This window comes from Kogia breviceps, chromosome 10 (assembly GCF_026419965.1).
Source record: "Kogia breviceps isolate mKogBre1 chromosome 10, mKogBre1 haplotype 1, whole genome shotgun sequence".
In the NCBI taxonomy this organism is placed as follows: domain Eukaryota; kingdom Metazoa; phylum Chordata; class Mammalia; order Artiodactyla; family Physeteridae; genus Kogia; species Kogia breviceps.
Genome location: NC_081319.1, coordinates 62014150 through 62036591, shown reverse-complemented (window position 1 = coordinate 62036591; position 22442 = coordinate 62014150). Strand labels below are relative to the sequence as shown.

Sequence of the window (22442 nt, the reverse complement as noted above, 5' to 3'; positions counted from 1 at the left end):
TCTTAATGCAGAAAGACCTTCTCCAAGACAGGTTATAATGAAACTGTCAAAAATCAAGGATAAATGTAAAATATTTTTAAAAAATCTTGTAACCTACAAAGGAGCCTCCATTAGGCTGTCAGTGGATTTCTCAAGAGAAACCCTACAGGCCTGGAGAAAGAGGAATAACATATTCAAAGTACAGAAATAAATTTAAAAATTTACCAGCCAAGAATACACTATTTCACTAAATTATCCTTCAAATATGAAGGAGAAATCAACTCTTTTCTAGATAAACAAAAGCCAAGGGAATTCATCACCACTAGACCTGCCTGCAAAATGTGCTAAAAGTAGTGATTCAAGCTGAAATTGAATGATGCTAATAAGCAACATGAAAATATAAGAAAGCTTATAACACACAGGTAAAGATAAACATATAGTCAGATGTATAAAGTTCTAAATCTGTAATACAATGGCCACTTAACTGTAATATAAGGTCAAAAGAAAAGAGTATTCAGAGTTTTATAGCTACTACAATGTGTTAATGAATACACAATATAAAAGAGGTAAATAAGACATCAAAGAAAGTGGGGGGACAGAGTAAAAGGGTGAAGCTTTTTTTATTTTGTGGAAAGGCAAGCCAAAGCAACCTGAAAAGAGCAGTCTGGGTGTCTACAACCACAAACTGGTAGAAAGGAGTACAGTTACATGTCCATTTGACGGTGTCAGTCAAGAGGCTTGCTCAATACTTCCTCAGTTTCCTCTTCAGGTTGAAACTAAAAAGGTAGACTTGAGGATGCCTGTGATGTCTTTGCTATCCAAACACACTTATTTCAGGAAGGAGGACACCTGGGGTCAACTTAATTGAGGGAATCAACTTAATTATTAAAATAAATATTTACGCTGAGAGCCACAGATATTCCATTCATGTCCTAAGCTGTTGAGTTGGTAAAGATCTTGTTCCCATTTCATAGGAAATAGATTACATTCAATTATGCTTCATAACAGCCAACTGGAAGATTATTCCATTGCTTTTGAAGCACTAGTTGGATTGTCATCTGTGATGGTAGCCAAATAAATGAGGTTTCTGTGTAAGACACACTGGTACTGGACACACTCATTCACCAGACCCTTGTTCTGATACCCCATGATACAGCAGATCATGATACAGCTAGTATCGTGATACAGCTAGTCATTCTCCTCCAGGAGCTGCTGGATTGTCTCCTGATTAACTTCTGCCTTGCCTCTCAGCCAGTCCAGTATGAAGGTCACTGACAGGTTAGAACCTGGCCTCAGGCCCTGCAGACCTGTGAGCAACTAGACCAGAGCTGAACAGCAGCTAAAAGAGTAAAACTTTTATAGCCAGTCGAAGTTAAGTTGCTACCAGCTTACAATGGACTGTTTAATCTATAAGATATCTTCTGTAAGCCTCACGGTAACACAAAGCAAAAACCTAGAACAGATGAACAGAAGATAAAGGAAGAAAAAACATCATACCAGCACAGAAAATCACCAATTTACAAAGACAGACAGAAACAGAGGGAAAATATGAAACAATGAAAATACAAAACAATTAATAAAATGGCATTTGTAAGTCCTCCCATATCAATAGAAACTCAATGTAAATGGATTGCATTCACCAATCAAAAGGCACAAAGCAGCTGGATGGAATAATAAACAAAACCCAAATATATAATTCCTACAAAAGACTCACTTATAGGCTCAAAAAAATGGGTGAAAAAAAAATATTCCAGGGCTTCCCTGGTGGCGCAGTGGTTGAGAATCCGCCTGCCGATGCAGGAGACACGGGTTCGTGCCCTGGTCCGGGAAGATCCCACATGCCGCGGAGCAACTAAGCCCGTGAGCCATGGCCGCTAGGCCTGTGCGTCCGGAGCCTGTGCTCCGCAACGGGAGAGGCCACAACAGTGAGAGGCCCACATACCGCAAAAAAAAAAAAAAAAAAAAAAAAAATATTCCATGCAAGTGAAAACCCAAAGAAAGCAGGGATAGTAATACGTACATCAGAGAAATTAAACTTTAAGCCAAAAACTGTAAAAAGAGACAAAGAGGGTCATCATATAATATAAAGGGGTCAATCCATCAAGAAGATATAACAGTTGTAAATATATATACATCCAACATAGGAGCACCTAAACATGCTTAAGTAAACACTAACAGATGTGAAGTGAGAAAAAAACAAAGATATAGTAAGAGTAGGGGACTTCAATACCCATTATCAACAATAGATACATCATTTTCCAGACAAAAAATCAACAAGGAAATGATGGTCCGGAACCATTGATTGGACCAAATGGATTCAACAGTCATTTTTAGAACAATCCATCCAACAAAAGTAGAATACAGTTTTTTCTCAAGTGCACTTGGAACATTCCCCAGGATTGACCATAAAATAATGCATGAAACAAGTCTTATGAAATTAAAGAAAATTGAAATCATATCAAGTATCTTTTCCAGTTACAATGGACTGAAACTATAAATCAATAATAAGAAGAAAGATGGAAAATCTACAAATATGTTGAAATTAACACTCTCCTGAACAACCAATGAATTAAGGAAAAAATCAAAACCAAAAATTTTTAAATCTCAAAATCATGAAAGTGGAAACACAGCATACAAAACCCGTAAGTTTTTGTCTCAAACAGCAGTTTTGAGAGGGAAGTAAACATTGATAAATGCATGTAATTAAATAATAGATCTCAGATTTAAAAACTTAACTTTAAACCTCAAGGAACTAGAAACAAAAGAACAAATGAACCCCTAAGTTAGCAGATGGAAAAAAATAACAAAGATCTGAGCAGAAATAAATGAAATAGAGACCAGAAAAAGCAATAGAAAAAAATCAACACATCTAAGAGCTGGGTTTTTTTTTTAAATAAAATCAAAAGTGACAAACCTTGAGATAAACTAAGAAAAAAAGAAAAGACTCAAATAAAATCAGAAGTGAAAGAGGAAGCATTACAACTGTTACTACAGAAACACATAGAATCTTTTCTTTTAACATCTTTATTGGAGTATAATTGATTCACAATGGTGTGTTAGTTTCTGCTGTATAAAAAAGTGAATCAGCTATACATAAACATATATCCCCATATCACCTCCCTCTTACATCTCCCTCCCACCCTCCCTATCCCACTCCTCTAGGGGAACAAAAAGTGCAAAGCTGATCTCCCTGTGCTATGTGGCTGCTTCCCATTAGCTACCTATTTTACATTTCATAGTGTATATATGTCCATGACACTCTATCACTTTGTCCCAGCTTACCCTTCCCCCTCCCTGTGTCCTCAAGTCCATTTTCTACGTATGCAGATTTACTCCTGTCCTACCCCTAAATTCTTCCAGAAGAAAAAAAAAATTAAAGATTCCATATATATGTGTTAGCATACAGTACTTGTTTTTCTCTTTCTGATTTACTTCACTCTGTATGACAGACTCCAAGTCCATCCATCTCACTACAAATAACTCAATTTTGTTTCTTTTATGGCTGAGTAACATTTCATTGTATATATGTGCCACATCTTCTTTATCCATTCAACTGTCTATGGACACATAGATTGCTTCCATGACCTGGCTATTTTAAATAGAGCTGCAATGAACATTGTGGTACATGACTCTTTTTGAATTATGGTTTTCTTAGGATATATGCCCAGTAGTGGGAGGGCTGAGTCGTATGGTAGTTCTCTTTTTAGTTTTTAAGGAACTTCCATGCTGTTTTCCATAGTGGTTGTATCAATTTACATTCCCACTAACAGTGCAAGAGGGTCTCCTTTTCTCTACACCCACTCCAACCTTTATTGTTTGTAGATTTTTTGATCATGGCCATTCTGAATGCTGTGAGGTGATACCTCATTGTAGTTTTGATTTACATTTCTCTAATGATTAGTGATGTTGAGCATCCCTTCATGTGCTTGTTGGCAATCTGTATATCTTCTTTGGAGAAATGTCGATTTAGGTCTTCTGCTCATTTTTGGATTAGGTTTTTGTTTCTTTGATATTGACCTTCATGAACAGCTAGTATATTTTGGAGATTAATCCTTTATCACTTGCTTCATTTGCAAATGTTTTCTCCCATTCTGAGGATTATCTTTTTGTCTTGTTTATGGTTTCCTTTGTTGTGCAAAAACTTTTAAGTTTCATTAGGTCCATTTGTTTATTTTTGTTTTTATTTCCATTTATCTAGGAGGTGGGTCAAAAAGGATCTTGCTGTGAGGTATGTCATAGAGTGTTCTCCCTAGGTGTTCCTATAAGAGTTTTATAGTGTCTGGCCTTACATTTAGGTCTTAATCCATTTTGAGTTTATTTTTGTGTATGGTGTTAGGAAGTGTTCTAATTTCATTCTTTTACATATAGCTGTCCAGTTTTCCCAGCACCACTTATTGAAGAGGCTGTCTTTTCTACACTGTATATTCTTACCTCCTTTATCAAAGATAGAGTGACCATATGTGTGTGAGTTTACCTCTGGGCTTTCTATCATAATCCCTTGATCTATATTTGTGTTTTTGTGCCAGTACCATATTGTCTTGATTACTGTAGCTTTGTAGTATAATGTGATGAGTGGTAGCCTGATTCCTCAAGCTCCTTTTTTCTTTCTCAAGATTGCTTCGGCTATTCAGGGTCTTTTGTGTTTCCATAAAAATTATGAAATTTTTTGTTATACTTCTGTGAAAAATACCATTGGTAGTTTGATAGGATTGCATTGAATGTGTAGATGCTTTGGGTAGTAAAGTCATTTACACAATGTTGATTCTTCCAATCCAAGAAAATGGAATATCTCCCTGTCTGTTTGTATCACCTTTAATTTCTTTCATCAGTGTCTTATAATTTTCTGCCTACAGTTCGTTGGGCTGCTTTTATTCCTAGGTCTTTTATTCTTTTTCTTGCAGTGGTAAATGGGAGTGACTCCTTAATTTCTTTTTCAGATTTTTCATCATTAGTGTTTAGGAATGCAAGAGATTTCTGTGCCTTAATTTTGTGTCCTGCAACTTTACCAAGTTCATTGATCAGCTCTAGTAGTTTTCAGGTAGCATCTTGGGATTCTCTGTGTATAGTATCCTGTCTTCTGCAAACAGTTACAGCTTTACTTCTTCTTTTCCAATTTGGATTCCTTTTTTTTCTTTTTCTTCTCTGATTGCTGTGGCTAAAACTTCCAAAACTATGTTGAGTAAGTGGGCAACCTTGTCCTGTTCCTGATCTTAGTGGAAATGATTTCAGTTTTTCACCATTGAGGATGATGTTGGCTGTGGGTTGCCTTTATTATGTCGAGGTAAGTTCCCTCTATGCCTACTTTCTAGATGGTTTTTAATCATAAATGGGTGCTGAATTTTGTCAAAAGCTTTCTCTGCATCTATTGAGATGATCACATGGTTTTTCTCCTTTAATTTGTTAACATGGTGTATCACATTGATTGATTTGCATGTATTGAAGAATCCTTGCATTCCTGGGATAAACCCCACTTGATCATGTTGTATGATCATTTCAATGTGCTGTTGGATTCTGTTTGCTACTATTTTCTTGTGCTGTTGTATTTTTGCATCTATGTTCATCAGTGATATTGTTCTATAGTTTTCTTTTTTGTGTGACATTTTTGTCTGATTTTTGTATCAGGGTGATGGTGGCCTTGTTGAATGAGTTTGGGAGTTTTCCTTCATCTGCTATATTTTGGAAGAGTTTGAGAAGGGTAGATGTTAGCTCTTCTGGAAATGTTTGATAGAATTTGCTATGAAGCCATCTGGTCCTGGGCTTTATTTATTGGAAGATTTTTAATCACAGTCTCAATTTCAGTGCTTGTGACTGGTCTGTTTATATTTTCTATTTCTTCCTGTTTCAGTCTCAGGAGATTGTGCGTTTCCAAGAATTTGTCCATTTCTTCCAGGTTGTGCATTTTATTGGCATATAGTGCTTGTAGTAATCTCTCATGATCCTTTGTATTTCTGCAGTGTCAGTTGTTACTTCTCCTTTTTCCTTTCTAATTCTATTGATTTGAGTCTTCTCCCTTATTTTCTTAATGTGTCTGACTAGTGCTTTATCAGTTTTGTTTATCTTCTCAAAGAATAAGCTTTTAGATTTATTGATCTTTGCTCTTGTTTCCTTCATTTCTTTCTCATTTATTTCTGATCTGATCTTTTTGAGTTCTTTCCTTCCTCTAACTCTGAGTTTTTTTGCTCTTCTTTCTCCAATTGCTTTAGCTGTAAGGTTAGGTTGTTTATTTGAGATGTTTCTTGTTTCTTGTGGTAGGATTGTGTTGCTATAAACTTCCCTCTTATAACTGTTTTTGCTGCATCCCATATGTTTTGAGTCATCATTTTTTCATTGTCATTTTTTTCTAGGTATTTTTTTATTTTCTCTTTGATTTCTTCAGAGATCACTTGGTTATTTAGTAGTGTATGGTTTAGCCACCATGTGTTTGTATATTTCACAGATTTTTTTTCCTGTAATTGATATCTAGTATCATAGCATTGTGGTCAAAAAAGATAACTTATGTGATTTCAATTTTCTTAAATTTACCAAGGCTTGATTTGTGACCCAAAATATGATCTATCCTGGAGAATGTCCCATGAGCACTTGAGTAGAAAGTGTATTCTGTTGTTTTTGGATGGAATATCCTATAAATATCAATTAAGTCCATCTTATATAATGTGTCATTTAAAGCTTTTGTTTCATTTTTTATTTTCATTTTGAATGATCTGTCCATTGATGAAAGTGAGTTGTTAAAGTCCCCTACTGTGATTGTGTTACTGTCAATTTCCCCTTTTATGGCTGTTAACATTTTCCTTATGTATTCATGTGCTCCTCTGTTGGGTACATAAATATTTACAATTGTTATATCTTCTTGGATCAATCCCTTGATTATTATGTAGTGTCCTTCTTTGTCTCTTGTAGTCTTTATTTTAAAGTCTCTTTTGTCTGATATGAGAATTGCTACTCCAGCTTTCTTTTGATATCCATTAGTATGGAATACCTTTTTCCATCCCCTCACTTTCAGTCTGTATGTGTTCCTAGGTCTGAAATGGGTCTCTTGTAGACAGCATATATATGGGTCTTGTTTTTTACCCATTCAGCCAGTCTGTGTGTTTTGGTTGGAGCATTTAATCCATTTACATTTAAGGCAGTTATCAATATGTATGTTCCTATGAACATTTTCCTAATTGTTTGGGGTTTGTTATTGTAGTTCTTTGCCTTCTCTTGTGTTTCCCACCTAGAGAAGTTCCTTTAGGATTTGTTGTAAAGCTGGTTTGGTTGTGCTGAATTCTCTTAGCTTTTGCTTGTCTGTAAATGTTTTCATTTCTCCATCAAATCTGACTGAGATCCTTGCTGTTTGGAGTAATCTTCATTGTAGTGTTTTCCCTTTCATCACTTTAAATGTGTCCTGCCACTCCCTTCTGGATTGCAGAGTTTCTGCTGAAAGGTCATCTGTTAACCTTATGGGTATTCCCTTGTAGGTTATTTATTGTTTTTCCCTTTCTTCTTTTATTATTTTTTCTTTGTATTTAATTTTTGATAGTTTGATTAATATGTGTCTTGTTTCTCCTTGGATTTATTCTGTCTGAGACTCTCTGCACTTCCTGGAGTTGACTGACTATTTCCTTTCCCATATAGGGAAGTTCTCAACTATAATATCTTCAAGTATTTTTTTCAGACCCTTTCCTTTTTCTGGGACCCCTATAATTCAAATGTTGGTGCATTTAATGTTGTCTCAGAGGTCTCTGAGACCGTCCTCAATTCTTTTCTTTCTTTTTCATTTATTTGCCCTGCAGTAGTTATTTCCACTATTTTATCTTCCAGGTCACTTATCCCTTCTTCTGCCTCAGTTATTCTGCTATTGATTCCTTCTAGAGAATTTTTAATTTCTTTTATTGTGTTGTTCATCATTTTTTGTTTGCTCTTCAGTTCTTTTAGGTCCTTGTTAAATGTTTCTTGTATTTTCTCCATTCTATTTCTGAGATTTTTGATTATCATTACTCTGAATTCTTTGTCAGGTAGACTGCCTATTTCCTTTTCATTTGTTTGGTCTGGTGGGTTTTACCTTGATCCTTCATCTGCTGTGTGTTTTTCTGTCTTCTCACTTTGCTTAACTTACTGTGTTTCGGGTCTCCTTTCTGCAGGCTGCACATTTGTAATTCCCATTGTTTTTGGTGTCTGCCCCCAGTGGGTATGGTTGGTTCAGTGGTTGTGTATGATCCCTGCTGAAGGGAACTGGTGCCTGTGTTCTGGTGGGTGAGGCTGCATCTTGTCTTTGTTTTGGGCAGGACCGCATCCGGTGGTGTGTTTTGGGCTGTCTGTGAACTTATTATGATTTAGTCAGCCACTCTGCTAATGGGTGGGGTTGTGTTCCTGTATTGCTAGTTGTTTGGCATAGGGTGTCCAGCACTGTAGCTTGCTGGTCATTGAGTGAGCCTGGTCTTAGCTTTGAGAATGGGATCTCTTAGAGAGTTTTTGCCATTTGATATTATGTGGTGCCGGGAGGTCTCTGGTGGACCAATGTCCTCATCTTGGCTCTGCCACCTCAGAGGCACAGGCTTGACACCCAGCTGGAGAACCAAGACTCTGCCTGCCACCTGGCAGGTCTTCCTAAATCCAGGGCATCTGCAGCAGCCTGACCAATGGAATATTCAAATTGGAAATGTTGTCTTAGCAATTAGTGCTAGAGGACATCTCCTTTGCTCCATACCAAAAATACAAAACCATGGACAGCTCCCTTATATGTTCTAAGGACTTCTGACAAGGGCAAAAATTCAATTCAATGGAGGGAAGCAAAGTCTTTTCAACTAACAGCAGAGAAATAATTGGCTATTCATATGGAGAATCTTGACCTTTACCTCTAATGTATGGTTTCTATTAATCTGAAGTGACTCCTCCACTGTCTCTTTCCCTTTCTGTCAACTGAAGCAGAAGACTCTGAGACTTTAGAAGTAGGTAGTACTCCTCAACATTGTCAAGGTTTTCAAAAATGAGGAAAGTGTGAGAAATTGTCACAGCCAAGAGGAGCCTATGGAGACATGAAGACTAAATGTAATGCTCTATCCTTGGCTTGCTGCAGCTGCCTGGGCCCACATCCCTTGCAAGCATTGGCTCCTGGGCCCAAGGTTTCCAGATACTCAGAAGGGGGAGGGGGCCAGAAATACATAGAATCTTAAGAGCCTATTGTGAATATTTATATGTCAAAAAATTGGATAACCTAGAAGAAATAAATTTCTAGAAACATACAACCTACCAAGACTGAATCAAGAAGAAAAGGAAAAGCACAATAAGCAAATAATAAGAAGTGGACTGAATCAGTAATCAAAAACCTCTCAACACAGAAAACCCTAGATCCAGATAGCTTAACTGGTGAATTCTACCAAGTGTTTAAAGAAGAATTACCACCAATCCCTCTCAACTCCTTCCAAAATTAAAGAGGAAGGAGCACTTCCAAACTAATTTTGTGAGGGCAGATTATCCTGATACCAAATCCAGATAAGGACACTACAATAAAAATATAGACCAATGTCCCTGATGAATATAGATGTAAACATTCTCAGAAATATTAGCAGACCTAATTCAACAACACATTAAGTGGGTTATACATCATGGCCAAGGGAGACTTATCCCTGGATGCAAGGATGGTTCAAAATATGCAAATCAATCAATATGATATACCACATTAATAATAAAGGATAAAATCCATATGATCATCTCCACAGATACAGACAAAAAACATTTGGAAAAATAAAATATTCTTTCATGATTAAGACCCTCAACAAATTGGGTATTGAAAGAACATACCTCAACATAATAAAGGCTATATATGATAAATCTACAGCTAACATTATATTCAATGGTGAAAACTTCAAAGCTTTTTCTTAGGATCAGGAATAAGATCAGGATGCCCACTCTTATTCAACATAGTACTGGAAATCCTAGCTAGATCAGTTAGGCGGAAAAAAGAAATAAAAGGAATCCAAATTGAAAAGCAAGAAGTAAAATTGTCATTATTTGCAATGATATGATCTTATATATGGAAAATCCTAAAGACTCAACCAGAACACTTGGAACTAATCAATGAATTCAGTAAAGTTGCTGGATATAAAAACCAACATACAGGGCTTCCCTGGTGGCGCAGTGGTTGAGAGTCCACCTGCCGATGCAGGGGACATGGGTTCGTGCCCCAGTCTGGGAGGATCCCACATGCCGCAGAGCGGCTGGGCACATGAGCCATGGCCACTGAGCCTGCGCATCCGGAGCTTGTACTCTGCAATGGGAGAGGCCACCGTTGTGAGAGGCCTGTGTACCGCAAAAAAAAAAAAAAAAAAAAAAATCAACATACAGAAATCAGTGGTGGTTTTATACACTAACAAAGGAACAGCAAAAATAAAATAAATAAATGTATATCATCGATCATTCACAACAGCATCAAAAGCAATAAAATACTTAGGATCGAATTTAACCAATGAATAAAAGATCTATACAATAAAATCTACAAGACCTTGATGTGAGAAATTTAAAAGATGCAAACAAATGGAAAAATATCCCATGTTCATGGATCAGAAGAATTAATATTGTAAAGTGTCCATTCTACCCAAAACCATCTATTGATTTGATACAATCCCTATCAAAATTCCAATAGCATTTTTCACATATATAGAAAACACAATCCTAAATTTTGTATAGAAACACAAAAGATCCCAAATAGCCAAAGCAGTCCTGAGAAAAAACAAGGCCAGAGTCATCATACTTCCTAATTTCAAAGTAGTATACTACAAATCTATAGTAATTAAAACAATATGGTACAGGATAAAAGTAGACCTTAAGGCCAATGGAACACAATAAAGAGCCCAGAATTAAACCTCCACATGTATGTTCAACAAATGGAAAGCCAAAAAAAAAAGCACTCATTGGGGAAAGGAGAGTCTCTTCAACAAATGGTGTTGGGAAAACTGGATAACCACACACACAAAAATGAAATTGGACCCCCATCTTACAACACTCACAAAAAAATAACTCAAAATTGATTAAAGACTTGAACATAAGACCTGATACCATGAAACTCCTAGAAGAAAGCAGTGAAGAAAATCCTTGACATTGGACTGGCAATTATTTTTCAGGTATGACACCAGAATCCTCAAGCAACAAAAGCAAAACTCAACAAGTGAGACTTCATCAAAATTAAAAACTTCTTCATAGCAAAAGGCACTATGAAGAAGCAGCAACCTACAGAAATGAAACAAGAACCTACAGAGTGGGAGAAAATATTTGCAAAACATGTATTGGATAAAGGGTATAGAAAGTATATAAAGATCTCATACCATTCAATAACAATAAAATAAGCAATCTGGTTTAAAAAAATGGGCAGAGGAAGGAAATAGGCATTTTTCCAAAGAAGACATCCAAATGGCCAAAATGTAACACAGTGAGATATTATCTCACACCTGTTAGAATGGCAGTCATCAAGAAGATAAGAGTTAACAAGTGTTGGCAAGGATGTGGAGAAAAGGGAACACTTGGGCAGTATTGTTGGTGGGAATGTAAATTGGTTCAGCCACTATGGAAAACAATATAGAGATTACTCAAAAAAATTAAAAATAAAACTACCATATGATCCAGCAGTTCTACTTCTGGCTATATATCCAAAGGAAATGAAAACAGAAATTTGAAGAGCTATATACATTCCCTTGTTTATTGCAGCATTATTTACAATAAAGACATGAAAATAATCTAAGTGTCCATCAATGAATGAATGGATTAGAAAGTTGTGGTATATTTACACAATGGAATATTATTCAGCCACAAGAACAAAGGAAATCCTGCCACTTGTAACAACATGGACAGACCTTGAGGACTTCATGCTAAGTGAGATGTCAGACAGAGAAAGACATATACTGTATGATATCACTTAATATGTATAATCAAGAGAGCCATACTCATAAGAACAGAGAGCTGAATGGTGGTTACCAGAGGCTTGGGGTGGGGGAATTGAGGATGGGTTGTTTAAGGGGACAAACTGAGAAGTAGTAGATACGTAAGTCCTGGGGAGCCAACGCAGAGCATAATAATCATAGTCAACAGTACTGTGTTACAAACGTCAAAGTTGCTAAGAGACTAGACATTAATTGTTCCCACCACAAAAATGAAATGATAATTATTTGATGAAATGGAGGTGTCAACTAATGCTAAGGAGGTAATCATACTGCAATATATAAATGTATCAAATCAACATGTTGCACACCCTAAACTTACACAATGCTATATTTCAATTTTACAAAATGAACACTTTGCCTGGAGATATTTTCCCTACTCAAGGCATGAGATATTTCTTATTTCAGGGAAAAGACTGAAATCTCCTCTACCAATTAAGGCACTTTTATCTTAAGTAGTTATGTGTATGTGTGTGTGTGTCCATTACTGACATGCTATCATCAGGTTATTTTGTGAGGTCATTGAGCTGTTCTTTCTTAGGATAAAATTATGTTAAAATGGGACAATGTTAGATAATGCTGAGGTTTAACAAATGAGGGAGGGACTTGGCATTTCCTAAAATGAACCAGACAGGTCAAAGAGCAACAGTGGAAAGGAAAGAGCACAGTATATTTGGGAACATGTCCAGTGCTTGCCAAGTGCTTTAATATGTGTGTGGAATGAACATGATTGAACCTTAAAGATCAGTTACCATTTTTCTTTATAAACAGGCATGCCAATGCTTCTTTCATTTCTTGCAACAAAAGGCACTGAGCGTATATATCCTTCTGGGTAAAAATGGAGATATGTGGTAATTACTAGAGAAATGCAAATCAAAACCAAATGAGGTGTCACCTCACACTGGTCAGAACAGCCATCATTAAAAAGTCTACAAATAACAAATGCTGGAGGGGGTGAGGATAAAAGAGAACACTCTTGCACTGTTGGTGGGAATGTAAGCTGGTTCAGCTGCTATGGAAAATAGTATGGAGGTTCCTCAAAAAACTAAAAATAGAGTTGCCATATGATCCAGCAATCCCACTCCTGGGCATATATCCAGACAATAATTTGAAAAGATACATGCACCCTTATGTTAATAACAGCACTATTTACAATAGCCAAGACATGGAAACAACCTAAATATCCACTGAGTGGATAAAGATGTGGTATATATATATATATATATATATATATATATATATATATATATATATATATATATATATATATATATATATACACACAAATATATATATATATACACATACATATATACACATAATGTATATCTTTATATATATACTGTATATCTTTATATATATAATGAATATATTTTTATATACAATAGAATATTACTCAACCATGAAAAAGAATGAAATAATACCATCTGCAGCAACATTGATAGACCTAGAGATTATCATATTAAGCAAAACCAATGAAAGACAAATATCATATGATATTGCTTATATGTGGAATCTAAAATATGACACAATTGAACTTATCTTAAAAAAAGAAAGAGATTCACAGATGTAGAAAACAGAAAAGTAGTTGCCAAGGAAGAGGAGCAGGGGTAAGGGAGGGAAGGATTTGGAGTTGGGGATAAGCAGATGCAAGCTATTATATAAGGATGGATAAAAAACAAGGTCCTGCTAGATAAACCATAATGGAAAAAATATCTACCTATCTATCTATGTATACATATATATATGAATCACTTTGCTGTAGAGCAGATATGAACACATTGTAAGTCAACTATACCTCAATAAAATATTTTAAAATGGAAATATGAATACCTGTTTTATTGGGTTTTGATAAAAATAAGTGAAATAAGACATCTCAGACACATGGGATGAGCTATTATGCACCTGGGAATCCTGCAGTGCTGTGTGTGGCAGGGTATGTCATCTCAGGCTCAACAAACATTACCCCTTCACTCAATTTCCTTCTTGCCTACCTCAAATGCAACACTGAAACAGCACACTGAGTTTTTCTTCTTTTTATGGTAAAAAATTTATGTTCAGCTAGATATCTTTGTGCTATAGTTTTTAACATCTTTATTGGAGTATAATTGCTTTACAATGGTGTGTTAGTTTCTGTGTATAACAAAGTGAATCAGCAATACATATATATATATCCCCATATCCCCTCTCTCTTGCAGCTCCCTCCCACCCTCCCTATCCCACCCCTCTAGGTGGACACAAAGCACTGAGCTGATCTCACTATGCTATGCAGCTGCTTCCCACTAGCTATCTATTTGGTAGTGTATATAGGTCCATGCCACTCTCTCACTTAGTCCCAGCTTACCCTTCCCCCTCCCCAGGTCCTCAAGTCCATTCTCTATGTTGGCATCTTATTCCTGTCTTGCCCCTAAATTCTTCAGAACAATTTTTTTCTTTTTCTATATTCCATATATATGTGTTATCATATGGTATATGTTTTACTCTTTCTGACTTACTTCACTCTGTGTGACAGTCTCTAGGTCCATCCACCTCACTACAAATAACTCAATTTTATTTCCTTTTAAGGCAAGGTAATATTTGATTGTGTATATGTGCCACATCTTCTTTATCCATTTGTCTGTCGATGGACACTTAGGTTGCTTCCATGTCCTGGCTCTTGTAAATAGAGCTGCAATGAACATTGTGGTGACTCTTTCTGAATTATGGTTTTCTCAGGGTATATGCCCAGTAGTGGGATTGATGGGTCGTGTAGTAGTTCAATTTTAGTTTTTTAAGGACCCTCCATACTGTTCTCCACAATGGCTGTATTAATTTATGTTCCTACCAACTGTGCAAGAGGGTTCCCATTTCTCCACACCCTCTACAGCATTTATTATTTGTAGATTTTTTGATGATGGCCTTCTAACTGGTATGAGGTGATAACTCATTCTAGTTTTGATTTATCTAATGATTAGTGACGTTGAGGATCCTTTCATGTGTTTGTTGGCAATCTGTATATTTTCTTTGGAGAAATGTCTGTTTAGGTCTTCTGCCCATTTTTGGATTGGGTTGTTTATTTTTTTGATATTCAGCTGTATCAGCTGCTTGTACATTTTGGAGATTAACCCTTTGTCATTTGCTTCATTTGCAAATATTCTCTCCAATTCTGAGGGTTGTCTTTTGGTCTTGTTTATGGTTTCCTTTGCTGTGCAGAAGACTTTAAGTTTCATTAGGTCCCATTTGTTTATTTTTGTTTTTATTTCCATTCCTCCATGAGGTGGGTTAACATAGATCTTGCTGTGATTTATGTCAAAGAGTGTTCTTCCTATAGTTTCCTCTAAGAATTTTATACTGCCTGGCCTTAAATTTAGGTCTTTAATCCATTTCAAGTTTCTTTTTGTATATGGTGTTGGGAAGTGTTCTAATTTCATTCTTTCACATGTAGCTGTCCAGTTTTCTCAGCACCACTTATTGAAGAGGCTGTTTTTCTCCATTGTATATTCTTCCCTCCTTTATCAAAGATAAGGTGACCATATGTGTGTGCATTTATCTCTGGGCTTTCTATCCTGTTCCATTGATCAATATTTCTGTTTTAGTGTGAGTACCATACTATCTAGATTACTGTAGCTTTGCAGTATAGTCTGAAGGCAGGGATCCTGATTCCTCCAGCTCTGTTTTTCTTTCTCATGATTGCTTTGGCTATTGGAGGTCTTTTGTGTTTCCATACAAATTGTGAAATTTTCTGTTCTACTTCTGTGAAAAATGCCATTGGTAGTTTGACAGGGATTGCATTGAATCTGCAGATTGCTGTGGGTAGTATGGTCATTTTCACAATGTTGATTCTTCTAATCTAGGAGCATGGTATGTCTCTCCATCTGTTCATATCACTTTTAATTTCTTTCATGAGTATCTTACAGTTCTCTGCATATAGGTCTTTTGTCTCCTTATGTAGGTTTAATCCTAAGTCTTTTATTCTTTTTGTTGCAGTGGTAAATGGGAGTGTTTCCTTAATTTCTCTTTCAGATTTTTCATCATTAGTGTATAGGAATGCAAGAGATTTCTGTGCATTAATTTTGTATCCTGCTACTTTACCAAATTCATTGATTAGCTCTAGTAGTTTTCTGGTGGCATCTTTAGGATTCTGTATGTATAGTATCATGTCATCTGCAAACAGTAACAGTTTTACTTCTCCTTTTCCAATTTGTATTGCTTTTATTTCTTTTCCTTCTCTGATTGCTGTGGATAGGACTTCCAAAACTATGTTGAATAATAGTGGTGAGAGTGAACATCCTTGTTTCGTTCCTGATCTTAGAAGAAATGCTTTCAGTTTTTCACCATTGAGAATGATGTTTGCTGTGGGTGTGTCGTATATGGCCTTTATTATGTTGACGTAAGTTCCCTCTATGCCTACTTCCTTGAGGATTTTAATCATAAATCAGTGTTGAATTTTGTCAAAAGCTTTCTCTGCATCTATTGAGATGATCATATGTTTTTTATCCTTCAGTTTGTTGATACGGTTTATCAAATTGATTGACTTATATAAATTGGGGAATCCTTGCATTCCTGGGATAAACCCCACCTGAGCATAGTATTTGTTGAGGATTTTTGCCTGTACATTTATTCAGTTATTTTGGCCTGTAGTTTTCTTTTTTTGTGACATCCTTGTCTGGTTTTGGTATCACTGTGATGGTGGCCTCATAGAATATGTTTGGGAGTGTTCTTCCCTCTACTATATTTTGGAAGAGTTTGAGAAGGATAGGTGTTAACTCTTCTCTAATTGTTTGGTAGAATTTGCCTGTGAAGCCATCTGCTCCTGGGCTTTTGTTTGTTGGAAAACTTTTAGTCACAGTTTCAATTTCAGTGCTGTGATTGGTCTGTTTATATTTCCTATTTCTTCCTGGTTCAGTCTCAGAAGTTGGTGCTTTCCTAAGATATTTTTCCATTTCTTCCAGGTTGTCCATTTTATTGGCATATAGTTGCTTATAGTAGTGCCTCATGATCCTTTGTATTTCTTCAGTGTCAGTTGTTACTTCTTCTTTTCCATTTCTAATTCTGTTGATTTGAGTGTTATCCGTTTTTTTCTTAATGAGTCTGACTAATGGTCTATCTGTTTTGTTTATCTTCTCAAAGAACCAGCTTTTAGTTTTATTGATCTTTGCTATTGTTTCCTTCATTTCTTCTTCATTTATTTCTGATCTGGTGTTTATACTTTCTTTCTTTCTGCTAACTTTGTGTTTTATTTGTTCTTCTTCCTCAAATTGCTTTAGGTGTAAGGTTAGGTTGTTTTTTTGAGATATTTCTTGTTTCTGAGGTAGGATCGTATTGCTATAAACGTCCCTCTTAGAACTGCTTTTGCTGCATCCCATAGGTTTTGAGTCGTCATATTTTCACTGTCATTTGTTTCTAGGTAGTTTTTTATTTCTTTAGTGATCTCTTGGTTATTTAGTAGAGTATTGCTTAGCCACCACGTGTTTGTATTTTTTACAGTTTTTTTTTCCTGTAATTTATATCTAGTCTCATAGCCTTGAGGTCAGAAAAATACTTGCTAAGATTTCAATTTTCTTAAATTTACCAAGGCTTAGTTTGTGACCCCAAATATGATCTATCCTGGAGAATGTTCCATGAGCACTTGAGAATAAAGTGTATTCTGTTGTTTATGGTTGGAATGTCCTATAAATTTCAATTAAGTCCATTTTGTTTAATGTGTCATTTAAAGCGTGTGTTTCCTTATTTATTTTCATTTAGGATGATCTGTCCATTTGTGAAAGTGGGGAGTTAAAGTCCCCTAGTATTGTGTTACTGTCAATTTTCCCTTTTATGGCTGCTAGCATTTGCCTTATGTATTTAGGTCATCCTCTGTTGCATGCATAAATATTTACAATTGTTATATCTTCTTCTTGGATTGATCATTTGATTATTATGTAGTGTCCTTTGTCTCTTGTCTTTATTTTTTTTTATTTTTTTTATTTTTTTATGGTACGTGGGCTTCTCACTGTTGTGGTCTCTCCAGTTGCGGAGCACAGGCTCCGGACACGCAGGCTCAGCGGCCATGGCTCACGGGCCCAGCTGCTCCGCGGCATGTGGGATCTTCCCGGACTGGGGTATGAACCCGTGTCCCCTGCATCAGCAGGCGAATTCTCAACCACTGTGCCACCAGGGAAGCCCTATTGTCTTTATTTTAAAGTCTATTTTGTCTGATATGAGATTTACTACTCAAGCTTTTTTTGATTTCCATTTGCATAGAATATCTTTTTCCATCCCCTCACTTTCAGTCTGTAAATGTCCCTACGTCTGAAGTGGGTCCCTTGTAGAGAGCATACATATGGGTTTTATTTTTGTATCCTCCCAGCCAGTCTATGCCTTTTGGTTGGAGCATTTAATCCATTTACATTTAAAGTAGTTATAGATATGTGTGTTCCTCTTACTGTTTTCTTAATTGTTTTGGGTTTGTTATTGTAAGTCTTTTCCTTCTTTTGTGTTTACTGCCTAGAGAAGTTCCTTTAGGATTTTTTGTAAAGCTGGTTTGGTGGGGCTGAATTTTCTTACCTTTTCCTTGTCTGTAAAGATTTTAATTTCTCTGAGGAATCTGAATGAGATCCTTGCTGGGGAGAATAATCTTGGTTGTAAGTTTTTCCCTTTCATCACTTTAAATATATCCTGCCACTCCCTTCTGGCTTGCAGAGTTTCTGTTGAAAGATCAACTGTTAGCTTTATGGGGATTCCCTTGTATATTATTTGTTCCTTTTCCCTTGTTGCTTTTAATAGTTTTTTCTTTGTATTTAATTTTTGATAGTTTGATTAATATGTCTTGGCATGTTTCTCCTTTGCTTATCCTGTATAGTTCTCTATGCACTTCCTGGATTTGACTGGCTATTTCCTTTCCCATGTTAGGGAAGTTTTCAACTATAAAGTCTTCAAATATTTTCTCAGTCCCTTCTTTTTCCTTTCTTCCCTGGGACCTCTTTAATTCAAATGTTGGTGCATTTAGTGTTGTCCCAGAGATCTCTGAGACTGTCCACAATAGTTTTCATTCTTTTTTCTTAATACTACTCCATGGCAGTCATTTCCTCTACTTTATTTTCCAGGTCACTTATCCATTTTCTCCTACAGTTATTCTGCTATTCATTCCTTCTAGAGAATTTTTAATTTCTTTTATTGTGTTGTTCATGATTGTTTGTTTGCTTTTTAGTTCTTCTCACTACTTGTTAAACATTTCTTGTATTTTCTCCATTTTATTTCTAAGATTTTGGTCATCTTTATTATCATTGCTCTGAATTATTTTCAGGTAGACTGCCTATTTCTTCTTCATTTGTTTGGTCTTGTGGGTTTTTACCTTGCTTCTTCATCTGCTACATATTTCTCTGTCTTCTCATTTTTTTAAACTTACTGTGTTTGGGGTCTCCTTTTTGCAGGCTGCAGTTTTGTAGTTCCTGTTGCTTTTGGTGTCTGCCCCCAGTAGGTGAGTTTAGTTCAGTGACTTGTGCAGGCTTCCTTTTGGAGGGGACTGGTGCCTCTGTTCTGTTAGGTGGGCCTTGATCTTCTGTTTCTGGTAAGCAGGATTGAGTCCAGTGGTGTGTTTTGGGGTGTCTGTGACCTTATTATGATTTTATGCAGCCTCTCTACTTTTGGGTGGGGTTGTGTTCCTGTCTTGCTAGTTGTTTGGCAAGTGACTTCCAGCACTGTAGCTTGCTGGCCATTGGGTGGAGCTGGGTCTTAGCGTTGAGATGGAGATGTCTGGGAGAACTGTCGCCAACTGATATTATGTGGGGCCAGGAGGTCTCTGGTAGTCCAAAGTCCTGGACTCAGCTCTTCCAGGTCAGAACTCAGGCCTGACACCCTGCCAGAGTAACCAAGACCCTGTCAGCCACACAGCTCAGAAGAAAAGGGAGAGATAAGGAAAAATATATATAAATAAAAATTAATTTTAAAAATATTTAAATATATTATTAAATTAAGAAAATAAAAAATTATTAATAATTAAAACAAATAAAAGAAGAGAGCCATCAAATCAATAAACAAATCCACCAATGTAACAAACACTAGAAACTACACGAAAATAAACATACAATTCAGAAACAAATCAGTTGCAGACAGCAAAACCCAAGTCTACAGTTGCTCCCAAAGTCCACCACCTCAATTTTTGGATGATTTGTTGTCTATTCAGGTATTCCACAGATGCAGGGTAAATCAAGTTGATTGTGGGGATTTAATTCCCTGTTCCTGAGGCTGCACAGAGAAATTTCCCTTTCTCTTCTTTGTCCTCACAGCTCCTGGGGTTCAGATTTGGTTTTGGCCCCACCCCTGCATGTAGGTTGCCCTAGGCTTCTGTTCCCCATCCAAACAGAAGGCGGTTAAAGCAGTGTCTGATTAGGGGGCTCTGGCTTACTCAGGCCGCATAGAGGTAGGGGTATCGTAGTTATAATTGGAATGTGGGGCAAGCCTGTGGTGGCAGAGGTTGGCCTGACGTTTCAAAAGCCTGAGGAGCACATGTGTTCTCCTGGCGAAGTTGTCCCTGGGTCATGGGACCCTGGCAGTGGTGGGCTGCACAGGCTCCTGGGGGCAAGGGGGTTTGTACATAGTGATCTGTTCTTGCACACAGGATTTTTGGTGGCTGCAGTAGCAGCTTTAGGGTTTCATGTCCCTCTCTGTGTCTGAGCTGATAGTTGTGGCTTGTGCCCATCTCTGAAGCTTGTTTAGGTGGTGCTCTGCCTTCTGTGGGTAGACAGGGAACAAATCCCCTCTCCTCCTGTACCCTGAAACAATGGTCTCCTGCCTCTAAGGCAGGTCCAGAGTATTTCCTGGACTCCCTCCCAGCTACCTGTGATACACTAGTCCCCTTCAGGCTGTCTTCATGCAGCCAACCCCAGTCCTCTCCCTGGGATCTGATCTCTGAAGCCTGAGTCTCAGCTCCCAGCCCCCACCCACCCTGGTGGTTGAGCAGAAAAGAATCTCAGGCTGGTGAGTGCTGGTCAGCACCAATCCTCTGTGTGGGAATCTCTCCACTTTGCCCTCTGCACCCCTGTTTCTTAGCTCTCCTCCATGGCTCTGAAGCTTCCCCCCTCCCCCTCTTACCTCCTGTCTCTGTCAGTGAAGGGGCTTCCTAGTGTGTGGAAATTTTTCCTCCTTCATAGCTCCCTCCCAGAGGTGCAGGTCCTGTCTCTATTCATTTGTCTCTGTTTTTTCTTTTTTCTTTTGCCCTACTCAGATACATAGGGATTTTCTTGACTTTGGGGAAGTCTGAGGTCTTCTGCCAACATACAGTAGGTGTTCTGTAGGAGTTGTTCCACATGTAGATGTATTTTTGATGTATTTGTGGGGAGGAAGGTGATCTCCATGTCTTACCCATCTTCCATCTTGAAGCCCCCTCTTGTGTTATTTTTAATTTTCTCTTACTTTACAGTTTATGAATTCATCTGATGCTATATTAAAGAAGCTTCTTTCTATAAAAACCAACTTCTTAGTTTTATTCTTTATTATCACTTATATAATTTAGAAAGCTTCAGTGATTTTCTTCTGCATATTTTATATTGCATATATGTTTATATGGAAACATAAAATATATGTAGCTTGGAAATTCAAGGTCATTATCTGAATGTTATAGGGTAATGAAGAATTCTCATTAAATAATGGGCAGTCCTCATACTCCATGACATATTTTCAAATGTAACCATCTGTTCTTATAAACTATTACTGCAGCATACAATATATGATTTTAAGGTACATATTTTTTAAAGTCTATGGAAATTGAGTATATTGGCCTCTTTTATTTTTTTTATTTTTTTAACATCTTTATTTGAGTATAACTGTTTTACAATAGTGTGTTCATTTCTCCTTTACAGCAAAGTGAATCAGTTATACATATACATATGTTCTCATATCTCTTCCCTCTTGTGTCACCCTCCCTCCCACCCTCCCTATCCCACCCCTCTAGGTGGTCACAATTGGTCCCTTTTAAATAAAGCCAATATGCTTTCTAAGTATAAAGGTAATCTTGTACATAACCCATACTATAGCCATGCTCTGTATTAAAATTTTTTCAAGTTCCTTAAGCATTTGTCTGGATTCTTTTGTCATTATACACATTATTTTTAAAAATTATATAACTATTTTACTTGTTTATATAAAACTGCTCACTAATAACTTATATTTTCTTTAATTTTATTGGAGTATAGTTGATTTACAATGTTGTGTTAGTTTCAGATGTACAGTAAAGTGATTCAGTTATGCAGATAGGTATATTCATTCTTTTTCAAATTCTTTCCCATGTAGGTTATACAGCATATTGAGTAGAGTTCCCTATGCTATACAGTAGGTCCTTATTGGTTATCTATTTTATATATAGCAGTGGGTGTATGTTAATCCCAAGCTCCTAATTTATCCCCCACTCCATATTTCCCCTTTGGTAGCCATAAGTTTTTTTTCAAAATCTGTGAGTCTTTCTGTTTTGTAAATGAGTTCATTTATATCATTTTTAAAAATTAGATTCCACAGATGAGTGATATCAAATGGCGTTATCTCATATTTTTTATACATGAGTAGTATTTCATTGTAAATATATACCAATTCATCTTCTTT

General features: G+C 36.6%; 1 protein-coding gene and 1 pseudogene across 6 annotated transcripts in view; one reads left to right on the top strand and one right to left on the bottom strand.

Moving 5' to 3' along the window:
• Nucleotides 1–22442, top strand: part of KHDRBS2 (KH RNA binding domain containing, signal transduction associated 2) — a 769555-nt gene that overhangs the window by 563119 nt on the left and 183994 nt on the right. The gene's annotated exons all lie outside the window — the stretch shown is intronic.
• Nucleotides 1000–5878, bottom strand: LOC131764164 (SS18-like protein 2 pseudogene; annotated as a pseudogene).